This window comes from Mustela nivalis (assembly GCF_964662115.1).
Source record: "Mustela nivalis genome assembly, chromosome: 2".
NCBI lineage: Eukaryota > Metazoa > Chordata > Mammalia > Carnivora > Mustelidae > Mustela > Mustela nivalis.
In genome coordinates this window covers 107,220,134-107,241,078 of record NC_139021.1, presented here as the reverse complement: position 1 = coordinate 107,241,078, position 20,945 = coordinate 107,220,134, and the positions used below count along the sequence as shown (strand labels likewise).

Genomic DNA, 20,945 nt, shown 5'->3' with positions numbered 1-20,945 from the left:
CTCAGCCATGTGTCCCTGGTGCCAGGGAAATCAGAGCTCGTTCATCCTGGATCGCAGCACACCCGTCTCCCCAGTGTGGGAGAGCCCTTAGTCGGGGCACTAACCTCGGGAGACACGAGAGAACTCACCCTTCTGAGGAACGGAGACATGACACACATAGGGGGAACCACCCCAGGGCAGTGCTCACCTCTGTACACAGTAAGACCACCGGAGACGCACCTCGGGGATGGAACGAAGGTGGGAGACCCTTCCTTCAGAGAGCTCTGCTCTTCTTCATGTCCAGGACCTCACACGGGGTAGAAGCCATGTGCTGGGATGGCCGCACAAGAGCTCGCAGCAACAGGCATCCCTTCGAGGCCATGGGCACGTTCCCACAGACAGAAACCGGTTGAATGCCATCTTCAGGGGAAAGCATTTAGGCCAGCCACACCCTTAGCCAGTATCTGAGGATCCACACAGGCGGCAACCCCGACAAATGCAGTCAACGTGGAAGAGCCGTTCGATACAGGTCTCACATTTGGGGACACCAGACAACTCAGAGCAGCGAAATCTGTGTCTGTCATTACTGGGGCCCCACCTGTACCCAGAGCGCCCACCTTGCTCACCGCCACAGAAATCACACAGTACAAACCCCTTGTCTCCCGTCACTGAGGCAGAGCCTTCAGCCAGAAGTGGGCCCTTTCCCAACACCAGAGAACTCACACGGGGAGAGTCACTGGAGCGGTATCCTGGTGGGAGAAGCTTCAGGTGGGGCTCAGGCCTGAGGCTCCCGCCACCATCTCAGACTGTACTTCATCCCTCACACGGGAGCGAAGGTGCAGGCACCCCTGGGACCCCTGCATCATCACTGTGGCTGACTGCCGAGGACATCCAATATGGGAATCCCATTCCTCACGGAGCCAACCCAGGAAGGACCTGGGAGGATTCGCACACAGGAAAATCCTCCCAGTCTGATGAGCAAAGGAACGGGCTCAGCTATCCCTTCTTCCCTAGCCAGCAATGACACCCTCACACCGAGGAATCACTGATCCCAACGCAACGAGGGGAAATTCTTCCCCGGACACTCCCATCAGAGAATCACTGGGCAACTACCTCCCAAGGAATTCCTCGGGGTGACACTGAGATACAAACTCAGACACTGCAAACACAGACAGCTGGGCCCCGTTCTGAGGGATGCGGAATGTGCTATTCCAGTAACCAATAGCCAGAAATCAAGCACATCTGCTCCGATCCAGCAGTACTTGCATAAAGGCCAGTCTCACCGAACAGGCGGGTCTCACAACACTGCACACTGTGCCAAGTAAGAACGGGGGACGTTTCCTTTACGACCTCTCACAACTGACACAGGTACTGTCTCTTGCTAGCAAGTGGGGTCACAGGAAGTAACGCTGCCCGGGATCCATGAGAACATCAAGTCGAGGGTGAGCTCGGAATCTCAGAACACAAGGCGATCAATGGATGTTCACGAAAACATGAACCTAACCATGTAGGTAGATCGCAAGGATGAATGGTCACAAGATTCAACAAACACATGGTTTGTGATCTACCTCTCACACCCTTCATTCTACTAATATTGTCCTCACAAAGTGCAAAGGATTTACAAATTAATTACACGCTTAGAAATATTTCTATTTACTTCACTTATCGGAGAGTGACAGAGCTAGCAGGGCGCAAGAACAGTCGGGGTCGGGCAGCGAGGAAGACGGAGAAGGGTGCCCAATACAGGGCTTGATCCCCCAGGATCCAGGGATCCTGACCTCAGCCAAGGGCAGATGCTTACCCAACTGCACCACCTGGGGGCTTGCAAATTAATTTCATCTCATACAAAGGTGTTCTTTGGAAGACCTGTGTGGACCAGGGCACGAAAACCTCGACAGTTCAGCATCAGGCAGTGAGGGCTTCCTCCCCGTCTATGAGAACGTGGGAGCCAAGGGCTTTTCTCCACCACCAAGTCAGCTACGTATCTCTGGGCCCGAGAGGGTGTACGACCACTGCAGACATGGAAATACTCCCCGATTCGGAAGATTTTAGAACAGGAGGGGGTTCTTACACTCCCTTCCATAAAGACAAAGCCTGTCCAGGAATGCCTGCAAGGTTCCTTCAGTTTACGGACCAATGTTTGGCTTTGGTTCAGGTTATGATGTCAGGGTTATGGGACTGAGCCCGGAGTCAGGCTATGGAAGGCATGGGGAGCCTGCTGAAGGGTCCCTCTCATCCTCTGCAACTCCCACACCCCCACCAAAAAGAAACAGGAGAGAGAGAGAGAGAGGAGAGAACGTGTGCCGAAGTCCACTCAGACATCCATTTGTAAAGATGCCCGGGATTCGTGGCTCTAGATGAATGGCCCAATAAAGCAAGTGTGGGCAGAACGTCGATGGTCGAGAGAATGTTTATTTATTAAGTTTTATTTTATATAAAAGAATTTATTTTTTATTAAGTCAGTCGTGTGTCTTACTAAGTCAGGCTGCAATAACTCAGGACTCTGCTACCAGGGGCAACATGGAGTTCAGAGGTTTTGTGTGGGGCAGGGACTTGCAGAGCCTTCTCCATATGTACCCAGAAGTAAATTTCCCCCACAGCCAACTCTAGACATTCTGGTTAAGGGTACATCTCCAAGTTAATCAACAAGAAGAGGCTATCATTTCCTCCGGAAGAGAGATGAAGCCGGCAAGAAAGACACCCAAGTCAAGGCCTGAACCTCAACCCAGGGGGGAGATTCAGAACCAAGACAACTTACCACTGCGATGCACGTGCAACAGGGAGATGGCAGCGGTCACACTCCTGGACGTGCTGCACTTCCATCTGCACTGAAGAGACAGAGGCCAGACGCTTTGGATGCTGCCCAGGAGGCCACGTCCCCTGAGCCTCGAAGCACCCCCTGTAAAAACAAGGAGAGCATTCAGTCGAGGTCTCAGGACCCACACATGGGGAGACACAGAGTCACCCATAACGGAAAGCAGGCCCCTCCCTCCCAGCAGGGAGCGCAGGCTCAAAAAGGCCAAAATCACAGGGCCCTGCCATCTGTCAAAGTCTTAGCATGGCTGCTGGAAGACCTTCCCCTAATACATGCTTAGAGATTTGGCTTCCAGAACTCAACACAGGAAAAGAAAAAAACCAACCAAAAAAAAAACCCCCAACAACAACAACTACCTTCCCCTTCCCCAACACCCTTCCACTATAGGGTCGTGGCTAAGGCAGACTTCACACTGTGCGCATTTTGCCCTGATAAACGTCAACCCTCCAATAAAGCACAGAGCGTAGAGCTAGGCTTGGGCACCCCAGCGACCTGGCTGGCTGCCGTGGCTGCCTGGGCCTGCCTGCCTCCCTCCCTCCCTGGCTCCAGTCCTTTCCTATGAGCATCTGCCTGGGCCCTGGTACTCTGGCTCTGCCCCAGGTACTCCGGTCTCTGGGTGCAGGCCGTCAGAAGGCAGTTGAAGGGTCGCAGACTCCAGCCGGCCGGCCCTGTGCTCCGCTCAACCCAACCACCGTGGTAACCAACATGGGCCCAGGTGCCAGATCGAACTGCAGCCCCCACCCTCCTGCTCAAACACAGGTTCCCCTCAGAAGCAAGGCACATCGGCCCCAAATAACCTGCCCTTTAGCCCCCACCCCACCGCCCTGAATATCCCCTTGGAACGGAAGCCCCAGAAGCCAACACAACCACCATTCCAGGCAGTGCATTTCACTCATCCTCACATCTTGCACAGGTTGTCTGAAGGGTCCAGAAAAACCCGCCTACGTGCTGCTGTGATGTGAGGAACCCTTCACTTCCCCAGAGTTTGAAAGGTCACCTGACCCATTTTGGAGGGCTGTCCCAGCGACCACGCCCACTCCTCCTGCCACCCTGGGACTCTGCCTGCAGAAAAAGAACAAGAAAGAACAAGAGTTGGTGATAATGTGAAGAAAAAGGAACCTTGTGTACTGATGGTGGGGATGAAAACTGGTGCAGCCATTATGGAAAAAATGGGAGGTTCCTCAAAAAATTAAAAATAGAACTGTCATGTCATATGTTCATATGTCATATGTTCCAGTAATTCCATTACTGGGTATTTGCTCAAAGAAAAGGAAAACATTTGAAAAGATACGTTTACAGTGCAGCACTATTTACAGTAAGCAAGATATGGAAGAGCCCGTCAATAGATGAATGGATAAAAAAGACATGACGTATATATATAGATAGATAGATAGATAGACAGATCTCTAATAGAATAGTACTTGGCCAGAGAAAAGAATGAAATCTTAACATTTGCAACAACATGGATAAATCTAGAGGGTTTAAAACTAAATAAAATAAGTCAAAGAAAGACAAATATCCTATGATTTCAATCATATGTGAAATTTAAGAAACAAAACAAAGCATAAAAGAGACAAAAAAAAGAGACTCACGAATATACAGAACAAACTGGTGATTACTAGAGGGAAGGTGGGTGGAAAGAGGGCATGAGACAACGAGGGTGTATCACTGAAAAGGAAAAACAAAACTCGATCTGAAGTCATTATTATTGTCTACGTAGAAAATCTCAAGTAACTTATAAAAAGAAAAAAAAACTATTGGAAGTAATGAGGAAATACCAAAACATCATAGGATACAAGGTCAATATAAAAAAGTCAACTATTTTCCTATATCTGAATAAAGAATTGAATTCCATATTTTCAAATGAAAAAAATACCATTTACAATACACCCCTAGAAAGGGGTACTCAAGTATAAAATCTAACACAATACATATATACAGGAAGACAAACCTGATGGAAGAAATCAAAGATCTAAATAAATGGAGAGAGAGTTCGTATTCATCGGTAGAAAGACTCAATATGGCTAAGAGGTCAATTCTTTCCAACTTAATCTATAAATTCAATGAAATCCAAATAAAACCTCCCAGTTATCTTGCAGATATTGACAAGAAGATTCTGAAGTTTACACAGAAACGCAAAAGATCTAGAAGAGCCAACACACTGGACACCTGGGTGGCTCAGGTGGTTGAGCATTTGCCTTCAGCTCAGGTCACGATCCCAGAGTCCTGGGATGAAATCCCGAGTCAGGCTCCTTGCTCAGAGGGGAGCCTGCTTCTCCCTCTGCTCTCTCTGCCTCTGACATCCCGTTTGTGCTCTCTCTCTGACATATAAATAACATCTTTAAAAAAAGTTTAAAAAAAAACAGAACAGCCCACACAATGTGGAAGAAAAATGAGAATTCACCTTACCTGGTCTTGAGACTTACTATAAAGCTACTAGTAACCAAGACAGTGTGTTAGTGCTGAGAGAGACACACAGATCAACAGAACAGATTACAAGGACCAGGAATAGATCCACCAAAATAAAGTCAAACATTTTTTGACAAAGGCACAAAGGGAATAAAAGGAGAAGAGACAGTCTTTCAACAAATAGTGCTCAAACAACTGAATGAACACTCATGCAAAAGAAATGAAACTAGACACAGACCTTACACAAGTATTAACTAAAATTGAATCAGAGATCTAAATGTAAAATTGCAAGAATAAAGAATACAGGAGAAAAATCTCTCGGACACTGGATTTGATGATGAGTTTTTAGATAGAACAGAAAAAGCGTATTCCACGGGGGAAAACATGCGTTGGATATATTAAAAAGAAAGTCGTCTGCTCTGTGAAAGACATTTTTAAGAAAATGAAAGGATAAGGCACAGACAGGGAGAAAATATTTGGAACACAGATATCTAATAAAGGCTTTGTGTCCAACATGAGAAAACAGCTCTTAAAGCTTCAATAGTAAGAAAACAAATGACCAAATGAAAAATATGCAAAAGATTTGAACAAACACTCCACCAAAGATATAAGGATAGCAAATAAATACACGAACAGATAGATGCTCCACATCACCTCAGTGGGGATATGCAGACAACATGACACAGGTATTGGAATGGTTACATCAAAAATAATGACAGTACCAATTTCAGGTCCAGAATCAGAACAACAAGATTCTGATTCATAGTTGGTAGGAACAAAAACTGATACAGCCACTCTGTAAAAATAGTTTGGCAATTTCTTGCAAAGCTAAACATACATACATACATACATACATAACCAACACAGCAATTTCACACCCTATGTTTTTGAAAACTTATGTTTTAAAACCTACATGCGAATACTCTGAAATCACGTATGTAATTCTGAAATCATGTGTATGTATTCTAAAATTGAACTATCAAATAAATGAAATTCAGATATTAGCTAGATTCTCACTGTTAATGCAGGAGATTACAGACAAGCAAGGAGAGAAGGTTAGAATGTTCCATTTGGTAATGATTACAACAGGAGACAACAGTGGGAATACTTAGCTTACTATAGATACAGATGGTTACATACTAAACTATTTATAGACACATGTATATACACGAGAGAGTATATACATATTCCCTTCTTGAGTTAGCTGAGAGGGTCTTTGAGCAATGACTTCCCAGTCACAACAGACACACCTAGTCCCCCAATCTTGGTTTCTCATACTATGCTCCAATGAAAAGAACCAGAACTACTGAGGCGGGGGAAATGGCTAATCCTAGGGCAGGAAAGACAGAAGATGAACCTGGAAAACCTACTGCCACAGAGTAAGGAAGAAATATTCAAACAATAACAGGGTATGTCAATAGACAAGGGAACCAACAGAAGGTGCCTTTTAAAAAATTTATTGACTTGTTTTTGAGAAAGTAGGAAAAGGAGAGAAAGCATAAGCAGCAAGGAGGAGCACAGGGAGAGAGAGAGAATTTCTATTTATTTACTTACTTACTTACTCATTTATTTATTTGACAGAGAACACAAGTAGGCAGAGAGGCAGGCAGAGAGAGGGGGGGGAAGCAGGTTCCTTGCTGAGCAGAGAGGCAGATGTGGGGCTCCATCCAAGGACCCCGGGATCACGACCTGAGCCTGAGCCTGAGCCAAAGGCAGAGGTTTTAACCCACTGAGCCACCCAGGCACCCCAAGAGAGAAAATTTCAAGCAGGCCCCACACTCAGCAAAGAGCCCAACGTGGGGCTGGATCCCAGGACCCTGAGATCATGACCTGAGCCAAAATCAAGAGTTGGACACTCAACCAACTCAGCCACCCAGGTGCCCCTAGAAGATGCTTTTACTAACCAACCTGAAACAACTTGAGCAACAAAAAGAACAAGGTATCATTGTACTATAACCAAAATATAAAATAACTAGCCATGAATTCATGCTGATAGTAAATAGAACAGAAAAATCTCCTATGCAGAATTCCTGATAATTTATGTACATAATCATGTAGCTACTCCAACAGGAAGGAGGTATAGTGTAAGTGGTATAGTGTAATTGCCCACTTCCTTCCAAGGAGTACAGTATGAGGACAGAGAAAACAAAGTAATAAGTCATGTCCAGAGCACTAACCCTTGATATCATAAGACCAAATCACATTTTATCTCTGTGGTCTTCCTCCAAGAAACCCATAACCTCAGTCTAATCATGAAAACAACAGCAGACAATTCCCAATTGAGGGACATTCTTCAAAACACCTAACTGTACTCCTCAAAACTGCCCAGGTTATCAAAAACAAGGGAAGTCTGAGAAATTGTCACAGCCAAGGGGAGCCTAAAGAAACGACTAAGTGAAATGTGGCATTCTGAAACAGAATACATGCATGGGGAGAAAACACCAGGGTCAACTATCGAAAGACAAATCACATCCCATAAAATAAGAGTTTGCAACCCATTAAATGGACAAGCACTAGTATCCCTAATCTATAAAGAGCTAGACACTGAAGAAGAAAAACAAAAAAAGCCACAAACCTAAGAGGAAAATGGGCAAAAGATATGAACAGAGGGTTCACAGAAACGTAAATACCTCTTTCAGATACATGGAAAAATACTTAACCTCACTCATAGTTAAGAAACTTGCAGATATAAACTTCATAAAATACCATGTTTATCTTTCCACTGCCAAAATTCCAGAAGTTGAACCACGTGTTTTATGGGAGAAGCTGTGGAGAAACAAGCACTCAGGCGGTGTCGATGGGAGTGATACAAAATGATACCATAATCCTGAATGATCGAGTTATCAATTCTATGCACCCGTTGACCTGGTAGCGCACTTCTGGGAATTTATTGGATAGAAAAAACCTATATGTACAAGGTCATTCATTAGAACATGGTTTGTAATAGCAAAAGGTTTGAAATAATGCATAACTAACAATAACCAGTTAACGAACTATGGAACGTCCATGCTTGAATTACTGTGCAGTTATAACAAAGAAACAATCCATGTTCTGTTTAGATACAGATGTCTGGGACAGGCTTTTAAGAAGTGACAAAAAAGCAAAGGAAGAACAGAAAATCACGTATAGACTTGTTACTCAAAGTGTGGCTCCCTGAACAGCAGAGTCAGCTTCACCTGGGAGCTTTTTAGAAATGCAAAACCCAGGGCCCCCACCAGATCCACTAAATCAACACCTGCATTTTAACAGGATGCCAGTGGTGTACAGCTGCATCTAAGTTCAGAAACCCTAAAGATGATGGATTCCCTTCCAAATAAAAGTAGGGGGCATACAAGATTATCTTTTAACTGAAAAAAGCAGCACTGCTAGGACAAACAAGACAGACAGATATCTACAGCAGGAAGACCATAACTCCAGTTTGTCTGGGACTGTCCCAATATAGCCAGATGTCCCATCATAACTTTATGGAACCTCTTTCATTCTCAGTGGAAGTGTCTCAGTTGAGATGAAAAATGTCACCCTTCCTAGAGGGAACATCACTTAACCTTTAACCATGTTATTACTAATTCAAAAGTATTTTATTAAAGAGAGAGAGAGAGAGAGAAGACCAGTCAGAAAAAAAGCACAGACTGAAAAAAAGCAGTGAGCCAAGGATGGTTGAGCAACAAACCCAAGGAGAGGCAACGTCTGGGGCTAAAGGGAAAGACAACTTTGTGAGGAACAGTAAGGGGATGTATCAGAGTTAAGAAAGGAAAGCTAGCAGGCAGGTGTCAGAGACAATAGAGACTGAGGATTATGCTGCAGGATGGTCAAGTAAGACAAAGCCAAAAACTGGATTTGACTACAATTTGGTAGCCTTTTCCAGAGCTGACTCAGGTGAATGTCGAAGAAGCAAGAATGCATTCATGAAGTTGAAATATGAATGAGAAATGCAGAAACCAAAGCCAGAACAGTCGGCTATTCAAGCTAGAGATGTGAACAAGCTGACACAAACCCTTAGGGAGAGTCATCTGGAGGACGCGTGGTCCCTCCATTCCACCAGATCTTCAAAGTCCTATTCCTGCATCAAGCAGTACCATGAGAGAGCTGTCTACTCAGACCTCATTGCTTGGTCCCCTGAAAAGCATCCATACACTTCTAGCACAATGCTGTGTCTATCAGAAATGATTATAGGCAATTTCAGTGTTATTAGAAAAATCAAAGGAAGTTTTACAACTTGCACAACTCTGTGAAATTAAGAGTCCTGCTTCTCATTCTACCAACTGTTCTTTGAATTTGCTTGATATACTTGATATACTTCCCTTCAAGTAATTCTTGCCTATTTCTATTTTTTTGGTTTTTTTTTTTTTTTTAAGATTTCATTTATTCATTTGACAGTCAGAGATCACAAGTAGGCAGAGAGGCAGGCAGAGAGAGAGGAAGGGAAGCAGGCTCCCTGCTGAGCAGAGAGCCCAATGTGGGGCTCGATCCCAAGACCCTGGGATCATGACCTGAGCCAAAGGCACGGGCTTTAACTCACTGAGCCACCCAGGAGCCCCTCTATATTTTTTGGTTTAAAAATATGAATCCTTTCAAATTTTAGAAAACTCATTTTCAAACAAAGTGGAAATAAACAAACAAAAAGCTCACCTGGGATGTGTTCATTTTCTGCTCTTAGTGGAGGAGGGACAGCTGAGGAAGAAGGAAGGAAGAAGGAAGTTAGAAGAGACTTGGCCTGCCTTACAGTTCTTGAATTTACCTGCCCACACAGCTCCACATACAAGATACTTATGTCTCCATGTGTGGCTCCGATAGATGTTGAGCTTAGACATGATACTTTTCACTGAGTGAATGTAAACATTTGTTTCTTATTGATTTATTACCAATTTAGGTTCTGTGACACAGAAAAATTAAAAACATGAGAAGATGAGTTGAACATTTAACAGTAACCTAAAGGAGGAAACATTATGGCTTTTTCAGAACTGATGTGGGAAAAATTAAAAATTAAAAATCTCAAGCCACACTGTTCATCTGTTTTCCTGTGAACACTATTAATCCCCTGAGGTCAGAAAATCCAAGAAACCTCTGGAAAAAAGAGATCGGGGTATTTAAGGCAAGATAAAAAATAAATGTTTAATATTTGTTTCTTACAACTTTCAAAAGGTCTTTTTTTTTTTAAGATTTTATTTAACAGAGAGAGGGGAGGGGAGAGCAAGCACAAGCAGACAGAATGGTAGGCAGAGGCAGAGGGAGAAGCAGGCTCCCCGCTGAGCAAGGAGCCCGATGTGGGACTCAATCCCAGGACGCTGGGATCATGACCTGAGCTGAAGGCAGCTGCTTAACCAACCGAGCCACCCAGGCGTCCCTCAAAAGGTCTTTTAATGAGAAACTATCTTTGACGTAATTAACAGTGACAAAATGAGCCATGGCCTGGGAATTTGCAAACCTCACTTTTAACCATGGTTCTGCCACCAACAAACTGCATGATCTTGGTAAGTCACCTTCTCAGGCTCAAGTTTTTTTTTTTTGGTTTTTTTTTTTTTCATTTCTCAAATAAGGCCAAAACAGATAGCCTCGTGCCTGCACTACCATCCTATATGTCTATAAGGCCAGGAGAGCAGGAACCTCTGCATCTTTCTAGATGCCATCAACAATGGCAAATGGGGAATGGAAAATGAGGGGAGGAGCGGGTGTTCAGGGAGGGGTGATGACAGAATTTCCTTCGCTATGGCTGCTGCCCTGTCTGCCCTCACAGACTCTCCAAAGAAGTGACATTTCCTGTGTAGCCTGCATGCCCACCCTCTCAGCTCCAGCTCACCTCGCTCTTCTTAAATTTGTCCCAGACCTTCCACAGTCACACAGCCTGCGATGGCTTCAGGATACTGTCATGCTTTTACATAACAAATAACAAATGAATACATAATAAATAATAACTGGGGGCCTGGGGAATGTTAGAGCGGGGAAAGGACCTTGGTGGCTAGCTAGTACAGCCTCTCCCCTCCTCCACTGCACAAATGAGTTAACCGAGCAATGAAAGCCCTAGAGAATTGTCAAAGCTCCAGCCTCACGTTATTACATACACAACAAATACAAGAGCAGCTAACAAAATGTGAGTGCTCAGGGGACACCTGGGTGGCTCAGTTGGTTAAGCCGCTGCCTTTGGCTCAAGTCATGATCCCAGGGTCCTGGGATCGAGTCCCGCATTGGGCTCCTTGCGCGGTATGGAGCCTGCTTCTCTCTCTGCCTCTGCCTGCCACTCTGCCTGCTTATGTTTTCTCTCTCTCTGGCAAATAAATAAATAAATAAATAAAATCTTAAAAAAAAAAATAATGTGAGTGCTCAGAATAATCACGTCGACTATTCGGCCAGAGCAACTCATTCACATCAGACACCCTGCCTGGTTCTCCTACAACCGCGCCCCTCCTAGGAAGCCCGGCGCACTTAAGACGCGCAAACACACACACGTCATAACGCCAAGAGTGCACGCATGTCGCATAAGCACACTCACCCCTACCCGCAGCCCCACCCCCTCCCCGTGGGTCTGGCGCACACGCCACGCATGCAAACTCCCCACCCGCCGCCGCAGGACGGCGCGACCAGCTTAGCGCTGCAGCCGGACACCTGCGGGCCTTGGGAACCCCAGAGCCAAGGTTCCCACTCCGGACCCTGGTCCCTCATGCAGAGACGCCGCCGCTCGCCGGCCCTTCAACTCTGCAGGCAACGCAGAATCCAGGGGTCCGTCCGGTGCCCGCGGAGCTCCACCCACAACCGGGCACCCCCGCCCCCGCCGGACCCCCGGGCCGCACAGGGCCCCTTAGGCACTCGCCCCCATCCCCCGGGACTCACCCCTAACTCCCTCACCTCGTGAACCCGGCCAGAGAAGGTTTCGCAGGAGGGGCTGGAGGCCGGGGAAGAACAAGCCAGGTGGAGAAGGCAGGGATGCACATGCGCAGAGGGAGGAAACAGCGCAGCGGCGAGGAGCTGGAGGCCGGTAACGGTCCAGCGGGGAGGAGACGGCGGGGATGCACATGCGCAGAGGGAGGAAACAGCGCAGCGGCGAGGAGCTGGAGGCCGGTAACGGTCCAGCGGGGAGGAGAAGGCGGGGATGCACATGCGCAGAGGGAGGAAACAGCGCGGCAAAGGAGAGGGGCGGGAGGCCGGGAAATGTCTAGCGGGGAGAAGGCAGGGACTCACATCGGTAGAGGGAGGGAAGGGCGCAACAGCGGCGAGTAGCTGGAGAAGGATGAAGGACCAGCCGGGAGGAGAAGGTGGGGAAGCACCTCTGTTGAGGGAGGGAGCAGCACGGCACGGGGCAGCCAGGAGCTGGAGGCCGGGAACGGACGAGCGGGGAGGAGAAAGCGGGGACGCACTTGCGCAGAGAGAGGGAGCGGCGCGGTGGCGGGTAGAAGCTGGAGGCGGGTGAAGGACCAGCGGGGAGGAGAAGGCGGGGACGCACCTCTGTTGAGGGAGGGAGCGGCGTGGCGCCGGGCGGCGAGGAGCTGGAGGCCAGGAACGGACGACCGGGGAGGAGAAGGCGGGGGCGCACTTGCGCAGAGAGAGGGAGCGGCGCAGCGGCGGCGAGGAGCTGGAGGCGGGTGAAGGACTGGCCGGGAGGAGAAGGCGTGGATGCACATGCGCAGAGGGAGGAAGCGGCGCAGCGGCGGGGAGGAGCTGGAGGCGGGTGAAGGACCAACCGGGAGGAGAAGGCGGGGACGCACCACTGTTGAGGGAGGGAGCAGCGCGGCGCGGGCGCGGGGCGGCGAGGAGCTGGAGGCCCGGAACGGAGGAGCGGGGAGGAGAAGGCGGGGACGCACTTGCGCAGACGGAGGGAGCGGCGCTGAGGTGGCGGCGAGGAGCTAGAACTCTGCTCCTGGCAGCTAGTGCTGGGAAAGTGCGTCTACCCTGAAGAGGGCTATCTAACCCTAAGTCTTAAAAAGTTACTCATCGTACTGAGCTAGCAGGGGTTTAGTGAAGATTAGAGGCGTTTACCATGTATATCTGGCGCATAAATTATTCAGTACCTCTCTCAAGATTCTCTTCCCCGGTGTACCCCAGGCGCTTTTCTTGAGAAACCAGCTGGAGAGTTTCTGCCCAGTCGGCTGAGCTGAGAGATTGCTGTCTGAGGTACTCACTCCTGCTGCCTGGAGCCAGGCTTTTCTCCTGGTCCTTCGACCAAATTTTAGACGCAAGCCAAGAGAAGGGAAGCTGTGTTTGGATTTCATCTCTGTACCCGCTATCTGTGACCAGCATGGTTATTCTCGAATGAGAAAAGCAGCAAGCTAGCAATTCGGTATTAATACTAAAAACCGTTCATGTGTAAAAAAACTGTCCTATACCAAACTTGAAGAAAGCACACTCTCATCTCCTGCAACCTCCCATATACACTTCACGCAACTCCCCCCAATGTTAACATTTTACAGAGCCATGGTACCCTTATCAAAACTGAGAAAGCAACTCGGGCACAATTGTATTAACGAAATTACAGAGTTTGTTCAGATTCCGTCAGGTTTTCCACGAATGCCCTTTTACTGATCCAGGATTCTGTCCAGATACCACGATACATTTATTTAATCATTATGTCTGCTCCAACCTGTAAGTTTTTTTGGTCTTTCCTTGTCTTTCATGGCATTCACATGATTGAAGAATAGTGGTCAGGTATTGTGAAAAGTGCCTCTGAATTTACGCTTGTCCAATGTTTTCTCCTTATTGGACAGGTATATATTTTTAGGAAGAATACCCTTGGAAGGATGTGCTCTACCTATGTATCAGGTGACACGTGATATCAACGTGATTCGTCTTACTAACCTTTAGTACTTGGTTAAGGTGGTATCAGCGGGGTTTCTGCACTATATATTTAGGATTTTTCCATATCTAGTCTACACTTAAGAGTGGATTGGCTAAGTCCAGTGCACACCCAGGGACAGAGGAAATTCGCTCCTTTCCGAATTTATGGTCATATTTTAAAACCACCAGGAGTGTTAGTAAATTTGAGGAGAAACTCTGAGGCTACCCAGGTATCCTGTTTATATTTATAGTTTTGGCCACTAATTTTCGCTTTCATTGTTGGGTCTTGCCTGCAACCACTTTTACTGTGGTGTTCTAAAACGAGATTTTTCTGTTTTACTTATATGTTTATTGGGATTCTTCTGTAAAGGAAAGATTTTCATTTTCCTCATTTATTTATTCCATCATTTGTTTATGTCAGTACGGGCTCATGGATAATCTAATTCATTCCCCGTGGTCATTACTCAACCCTGCCTTTTTCACCCAACCCTTTGGTCTATGTTTTACAATTTTACCCTTTTCAGAATGTCAACGGCATTATATAATATGTATCTCCTGAGTTTGGCTTATTTCACTTAGCAAAATTCATTTAAGACTCATTTGTGTTAAAAAAAAAAAAAAAGATTCATTCATGTTTTTGGTCCTTTTCTCAGATCAGCTCCTTTCTCTCCACTCTTTTCATTTCACCCATGCTATTATTATGTACCCTATGTCACAACACTAGCAGATAAACGATCTGAACGTTTCAATCTTAACCATGTAGTAGCTCTGTGTATGGGATTTCTAGATGTCTTCAAAGCCTCTAATAGAGACTGTATAATTGTATCCAAGTTAGGTTTGTAACAGTTGTCAGCAGTCTTGATTTGAATTTATAGAAGGTCTGACCTGAGAGTCTATGGAATAACAAATACATTGGAACTCTGGGCCTGGGTGACAATTCCAGCTAAAATGAATTTGCCCCTCAGGTGTCTTTTTCATCTACGTTAGAAAAGCACATCTTGGAAAGTAAGAAGGAGGAGTCTCTAAGTATATGTTAGTTGGAGAGAATCCTACAACTATTTGTGGTTATTCTCTTTTCTTTTTCTTTCTCTCTCTCTCTCTCTCTTTTGTTTTTAAGTAGGCTCACTGCAGGGCTGAGCTCATGACCCTGAGATCAAGACCTGAGCTGAGATCGAGTCGTTTGCTTAACCAACCAAACCACCCAGGCACCTCTTGAGTGAGTTTTGAGCAGAGTGTAGTTCGGAGAGAGGAGCAGATCCTAGGTTTTCACAGGCGTGTTCACAACAAGTGAGAATTGAGAATATTGCCCCATTCAGAAGCTCCCAGGCTGCCTAATGGAGAGAAGCCTGGACCAGGGCAGCTGGGCTGGAAGGAGTGAAGGATGGTTAGATGACCTGGGAAATAGAACTGTGCTGGAGGCATTCCAGGGATTTGTGGGAAAGGGCCTTAAAACTAGATGTGAGTCAGTTTTGTCTCACCAATCCCAGTTCAACCCTTACTCTTTGTTTTGTGCTCCCTCTTCCCAGATTCTAAGCTCTGCTCACACAATGAATCTGGCATTGAAAGCTGTGCTGTTGAGTTCTTTACAAGACAGCAGTACAAGGAGAGTTACTTATTTTTCTTCTTGAAGGTTGAGAAGAAATTGGTGCTGAAAATGTAAGTGAATTTCCCTGTCTTTGTGTTGGGGCAGAACCCAGAGGAAACGTTGAGTTTTCCTACCCCAGTCCTGTACTGACCACATCACCACTGGTTTAAGAAAAGATAGCCATTTGAGAAACTGCAATGCTTTAGAAAAACAAAACGTACACTCACTTGAAAGTGCCTCCATCCTTTTTTTCTTAGCTTTGGTTGCCTTCTCTAACTTGAGTAAACAAGGAAATACAGATGTAACAACTTTTGTTGTACAACCTTTGCTGAAGGTTTCGTGTTCCTTCATTTAGCGTATTATAATTTGCTTAACCAATTTTTCTCATTTCTAAAATTTCTTTGAAACAGAACATAGGGGTACAGACATTGTTTAAAAATGTCCTAGATGATAGTTCCATTCACCCAGTGAAAAATTGCACACTCAAGCTCTGCATGGCCAAATCACAGTCAGACGTAGTTGTGTGGGTGGTTTACATAGGTCCTTCCCTGCCCCTTCTGCGAGGTGAAAAGGGTATTCTCCCACAGAGGGGCATTTCACCCAGGTGATGTTTGCAGCTTTTTAAGAAGGCAGGTCCGGGAACTGCAAGGCAGTCTGTACCTTTAATGACTTCATTCCTCTTTCTCCATCCCAGCTCTGCCTTCAGAGGGCAGTCTGTACCTTTAATGACTTCATTCCTCTTTCTCCATCCCAGCTCTGCCTTCAGAGATTTCTGCATTTTTCCAAGGGAGACCAGCAAAATATGAAGAAGTCCTGTGTGAGTTATTGAAGTCATTTTCTGCTTTGTTTTATAATGGAACTTATGAGGATTATGACTCGTGTTTAAAATAGTAAAGTAGAAATAGATAAAATGAACCTGAGGGAACCAGCCTGACACAGTGTTTCTCAGTCTTTAGTGTGCATCAGATCAAAACTGGGAGGTGTTTTAAACCATAGAATGGGGCCGGAGAGTTTTGGTTTTGAACAAGGTTGCAGGTGATGTTGAGGTGTGTAGACCAGTAGCATTGGATTAGCAGATCAATAGGGCAAAGTGGCGCACACACACACACACACACACACACACACACACACATCATATAAAGTCACATGGTTATCAAACTTGCAAATATTTCAGACTTTTGACCATGACTCCCCCACACTCCCTCCCCATCCCCCCCCCCAAAAAAACATACATAGAGCATCCCTATTCCTTTTGGAGCCTGAAGACTTTCTGGGATCAAGAGCTAAATAAAAAACTTCTGTTTCTCTTTATATAAATGATGAACAACCTTCTTGTGGCAAACCACAAAATAAATGACTATAATTATTCTTCAGTGGAAACAAAAGACAGATTACCAAGCAGAACCCAGTTAATGAGGTTTTTTAGGAGAAGGTATTACTAAAGCCCATGTAGAGAGCTTTCCCCCGGTCTTGGTTTGTTTTTGTTTTCCCTTTACAAAACCTCGAATTTTTATAGAATAAGTTGACTGCACGTCCTTAAAATAACTCCAAAATTCTCAGACCCTGGAAACCACTAATCTACTTTCTGTCAGTATGGACTTGGATCTTCTGGATTTATTGTAGGAGTATAGTCATACAAAATGTATATTTTATGTGTGTCTTCCTTCACCTTGTGTAATGTTTTTAAACTTCATCATATTGGAGCACGTTACAGACTTCATTGTTTTTCTTTTCTGGCTTTATTAAGGTATATTTGACAGAACTATAAGGTATGTAGTGAACATTGTGATGATTTTGATATTCGTATACATTGTGAGAGGATTCCTCCCATCTAATCTAACACATCCCTCATCTCACATATTTCTTTCTTTCTTTGTTTTGGGTTTTTGTTTTTGTTTTTGTTTTTTTGGTGAGAGTATTTAAGCTCTGCTGTCAACAGATTTTAATTGTGATATCAGCTGTAGTCACCGTGTTATACATGAGATCCTCAGACCTTCGTTTTATAACTAAGTGTGCCTTTTTACCAAGACTTCATTTCTATCATTGAAGAATATTCCATTGTGTAGAAGGACCTGAGTTCTGTTCATCCACTCACTGGTTAACAGACGTCTGGCTTGTTTCTGCTTTACCGCTGTTGGGTAGTGCCCCTCTGAACATTCATGTGCAAATTTTGATAGAATACATGTCTTTGGTTCTTCTGGGTATTTACTGAGAAGTGAAAATGCTGGATCATGCATTAGTTGTAGTTTTAAATTACCGCCGAACCGCCTGTTTTTCATAATGTGCACAATTTTATATTTCCACCAGCAATGCATGAGGGTTAGTTTCCCCTCTTTATTGACAGCACTTGTTGTCATATTATAGCCAACATAGTGGGTAGGAAGTAGCATGTCATTGTGGTTTTGATTTGCTTTTCCCTAATGTCTAATGAGTACCTTTTCGAGTGCTTGTTGGATATTTGTGTATCTGCTTCGCAGACATGTCCATTCAAATCCTTGGCCTGTTTTTAATTGAATTTATTGAAGAGTATTTTGGGTAATAGATTTTTATCACATATGTGGTTTTCAAATATTTCTTCCTATTCTGTGAGTTGTCTCTTCATTCTCTTGAAAGTATATCCTTTGATTCACAAAAGGATCTCTTTTCCTTTGTTGTGTTTGCCTTTGAGGTCATATCTAAGAATCTGTTGTCATTCTAAGATCATGAAGATTCACTCGTGTATTTTTCCTAAGAGTGTTATTGTTTCTGGCTCTCACATTTAGGTCTTTGATCTATTTAGAGTTAATTTTTGTATATGATATGAGGAAGGGGTCCATTTTCATTCATTTGCATGTGGATATTCAGTTCCAATACCATTTGTTGAAGAGACTCTTTTTTTCTCCCATTGAATGATCTTGGTACCCTTGTTGAGCGTCAGTTGACCATAGGTGTATGGGTTTGTTTCTGGACTCCCACTTCAGTTCATTTGTGGAGATGATAATATTCATATGTGGATATTATCATGCTAGTTCCTTGTGTTTGATACTGTAGCTTTATAGCAAGTTTGAAGTCAGGAATGTAAGTTCTCCAGTTTGTTCTACTGAACAAATTCTTCTTGACAAACTTGTCAGGATTGTTTTGGCTGCCTTTTTTTTTTTTTAAAGATTTATTTATTTATTTGAGAAAGAGCGAGAGAGAGCACACACAAGCAGGAGGGGCAGGGAAAAGAAAAATCTCAAGCAGATCTCTTGCTGACCCTGACGTGGGGCTTGATCTGACGACCCCGAAATCGTAACCTGAGCTGAAATCGAGTGCTGGATGCTTAATTAACTGAGCTACGCAGGTGGCCCTTTGTTTAGAATTTAATATTGTGTTTAAGATCTATCCAAACTGGTTACTTCATTCCTTTTAATATTCTGTTATGACAGCATACATTTTAGTTGTCTGTTTCTTATGTCATTTCTGTTTATCATTATTATGAATAATTGTGCAGTGACCATCTTTTACATTTTCTCTCCCTGTAGAAGAACAAGCATTTCAAGTATTCTGTAGTGTACACGCATGATACATATTGTTGGGTCAGAGAGACTAAGCATTTCCAGTGTCACTTTATGCTGCCAAATTGGTCTAAGTGACCATACGACTCCCACCAGCTGTTAGGTGACAGGACAGCTTTCTTTGTCTCCTTGTTCACAGTTGATACCGTTATTTCAAAATTATGGCCAGTCTGATGAAAGATGAAAACCCTATTGTTTTGTTTTTTATTTCTCTGATTTTGGATAGGATTGGGCCTTTCACTTTTCTTCTGTGAAATGTTGATTTATATGTTTTGTATATTTTTACATACCTTTCCATTAATTTTGTTCTGTATTTCTTACTGATTGATAAATATCCTTTATGAGTGTTGTATAGTAATCTTTGTTCTATTCATTGTAAATATGTTCTCCAAAGTTTGTCTTATTTTTTCACTTTGTGGCATCATTGGTAATATGAAAGTTTTACATGTTGATGTGGTCAGATTTGTGAATCTTTTTTCGATGGTTTTCTTTTGTTTTTTGGTGTTTTGTTTTGTTTGTTTTAGTTCTCTTATCCTTCAGTGTATTCCCATTGTGGCACATAGTCACATTCCTGTATCTTAAGCTTAGCAGGTATTTCCTCTCTGAGGTATACCATCAAATTGAGACACAATTTGATTGATTTCTTTCATTTGCTCTTTGTTTTTAGGGTTTTGTTTTCATTTTGATTATTGTTTTTGTATAAGTATTAAAAATATTACATCTTTCAATGGCATTTTAGGCTCTCGAACAGCATTTGGATGCAGTGTACAAATTACTCTGGTTTTCATTCATTCCTTTTTTTAAAATGACAGTTCTTTCAGTGTTGTGTCCAAATAAATGATGTCATTGGAGTCCTCAAGAGAAATGTGTAGATATCATGCCTGAATGAGTTAGGGACCACTTGCTCGTTTTCTAATAAAAGTAAAACATACAGTGAGAATGTATGTCTAGATGTGGAAATATGTCTTAAATCTTTGGAAATCCTCTTAGAAAGGACCCTGTTGTGGAGTTAACCTCTGCTCATCTGTGTTTTAGACAGAGGGGAGTAAAGGACTGTGCTGGGGAGGCAGGCAGTGAGGGGCAAAGTAGGTGTCACCTTTCTCATACTTGTCTTTCAGATGGAACCCCAGTGAACTGGTGGGTTGGAAGAACCAATGAGACACACACTTACTGGGGAGGTTCTCTGCCTGGTGCTCAAAAATGTGCTTGTGGATTACAGGGGAACTGCCTTGATTCTCAATATCACTGCAACTGTGATGCTGCCCGGAATGAATGGTGATTTCCATATAATTTCCCTGTGCAAACTGTAATTCTGTGTTGCTTAAACTGTGTAAGTTAGGCAGACATTGGACAAGACAGTTGTATAAAGAGAACAGATTAAAGTATTCCCCAGCCAGTTCAAGGTGTAAGCTTTGATGTGTACAGTGTAATTAATCTGAGGACTGAGGCATTAAGGTAGCTATTTCTGCTTACCTGTGAGTAACTAATCATGTCCACTTAATTTTTTTCCTAATAAGACAAGATATGAATACCAGATTAATGTTTCCCATTCACTGAAAGTACCATTATCAGAGTTCCTAGGGTTAAGTTTAACCCGATAGATGACGACGGCCCCGTGGCCAGCCCCAGCATGCTTGCTCACCTCCCTCGCTGCCAGCTGCATTTTTAAATGGCCTCATAGGGAAAATCAAATGGGGTCTAGGGTGCATAAAAGGGGGTTATGAGACACAAACCTCTCCCTGTCACTGGAGGTCTCAGAAGGCTTCCAAACCCAGAGGGAAGGTGGAAAGGGAGCGATCTTCCAGCTAACCCCCCAGGTAGCAAGAAATAACTCCCTGAAAACACACATCCACAGACC

General features: G+C 44.3%; 2 pseudogenes across 2 annotated transcripts in view; one reads left to right on the top strand and one right to left on the bottom strand.

The window, feature by feature from the left end:
* The window catches only part of LOC309859786 (phosphatidylinositol 3,4,5-trisphosphate 3-phosphatase and dual-specificity protein phosphatase PTEN-like), a 115,361-nt pseudogene extending 102,057 nt beyond the window's left edge, over positions 1-13,304 (bottom strand). Inside the window, exons 1-3 of the transcript XR_014316663.1 lie at positions 12,815-13,304; positions 3,797-3,856; positions 2,738-2,878 (exon numbers count right to left, since the gene is read on the bottom strand). The product of XR_014316663.1 is annotated as a phosphatidylinositol 3,4,5-trisphosphate 3-phosphatase and dual-specificity protein phosphatase PTEN-like (transcript). The remainder of the gene's footprint in view (positions 1-2,737; positions 2,879-3,796; positions 3,857-12,814) is intronic.
* Positions 13,305-15,154: 1,850 nt separating this feature from the next.
* The window catches only part of LOC309859330 (contactin-associated protein-like 3B), a 41,831-nt pseudogene continuing 36,040 nt past the window's right edge, over positions 15,155-20,945 (top strand). The window contains exons 1-3 of the transcript in view: positions 15,155-15,182; positions 16,306-16,368; positions 20,206-20,362. The product of the transcript in view is annotated as a contactin-associated protein-like 3B (transcript). The remainder of the gene's footprint in view (positions 15,183-16,305; positions 16,369-20,205; positions 20,363-20,945) is intronic.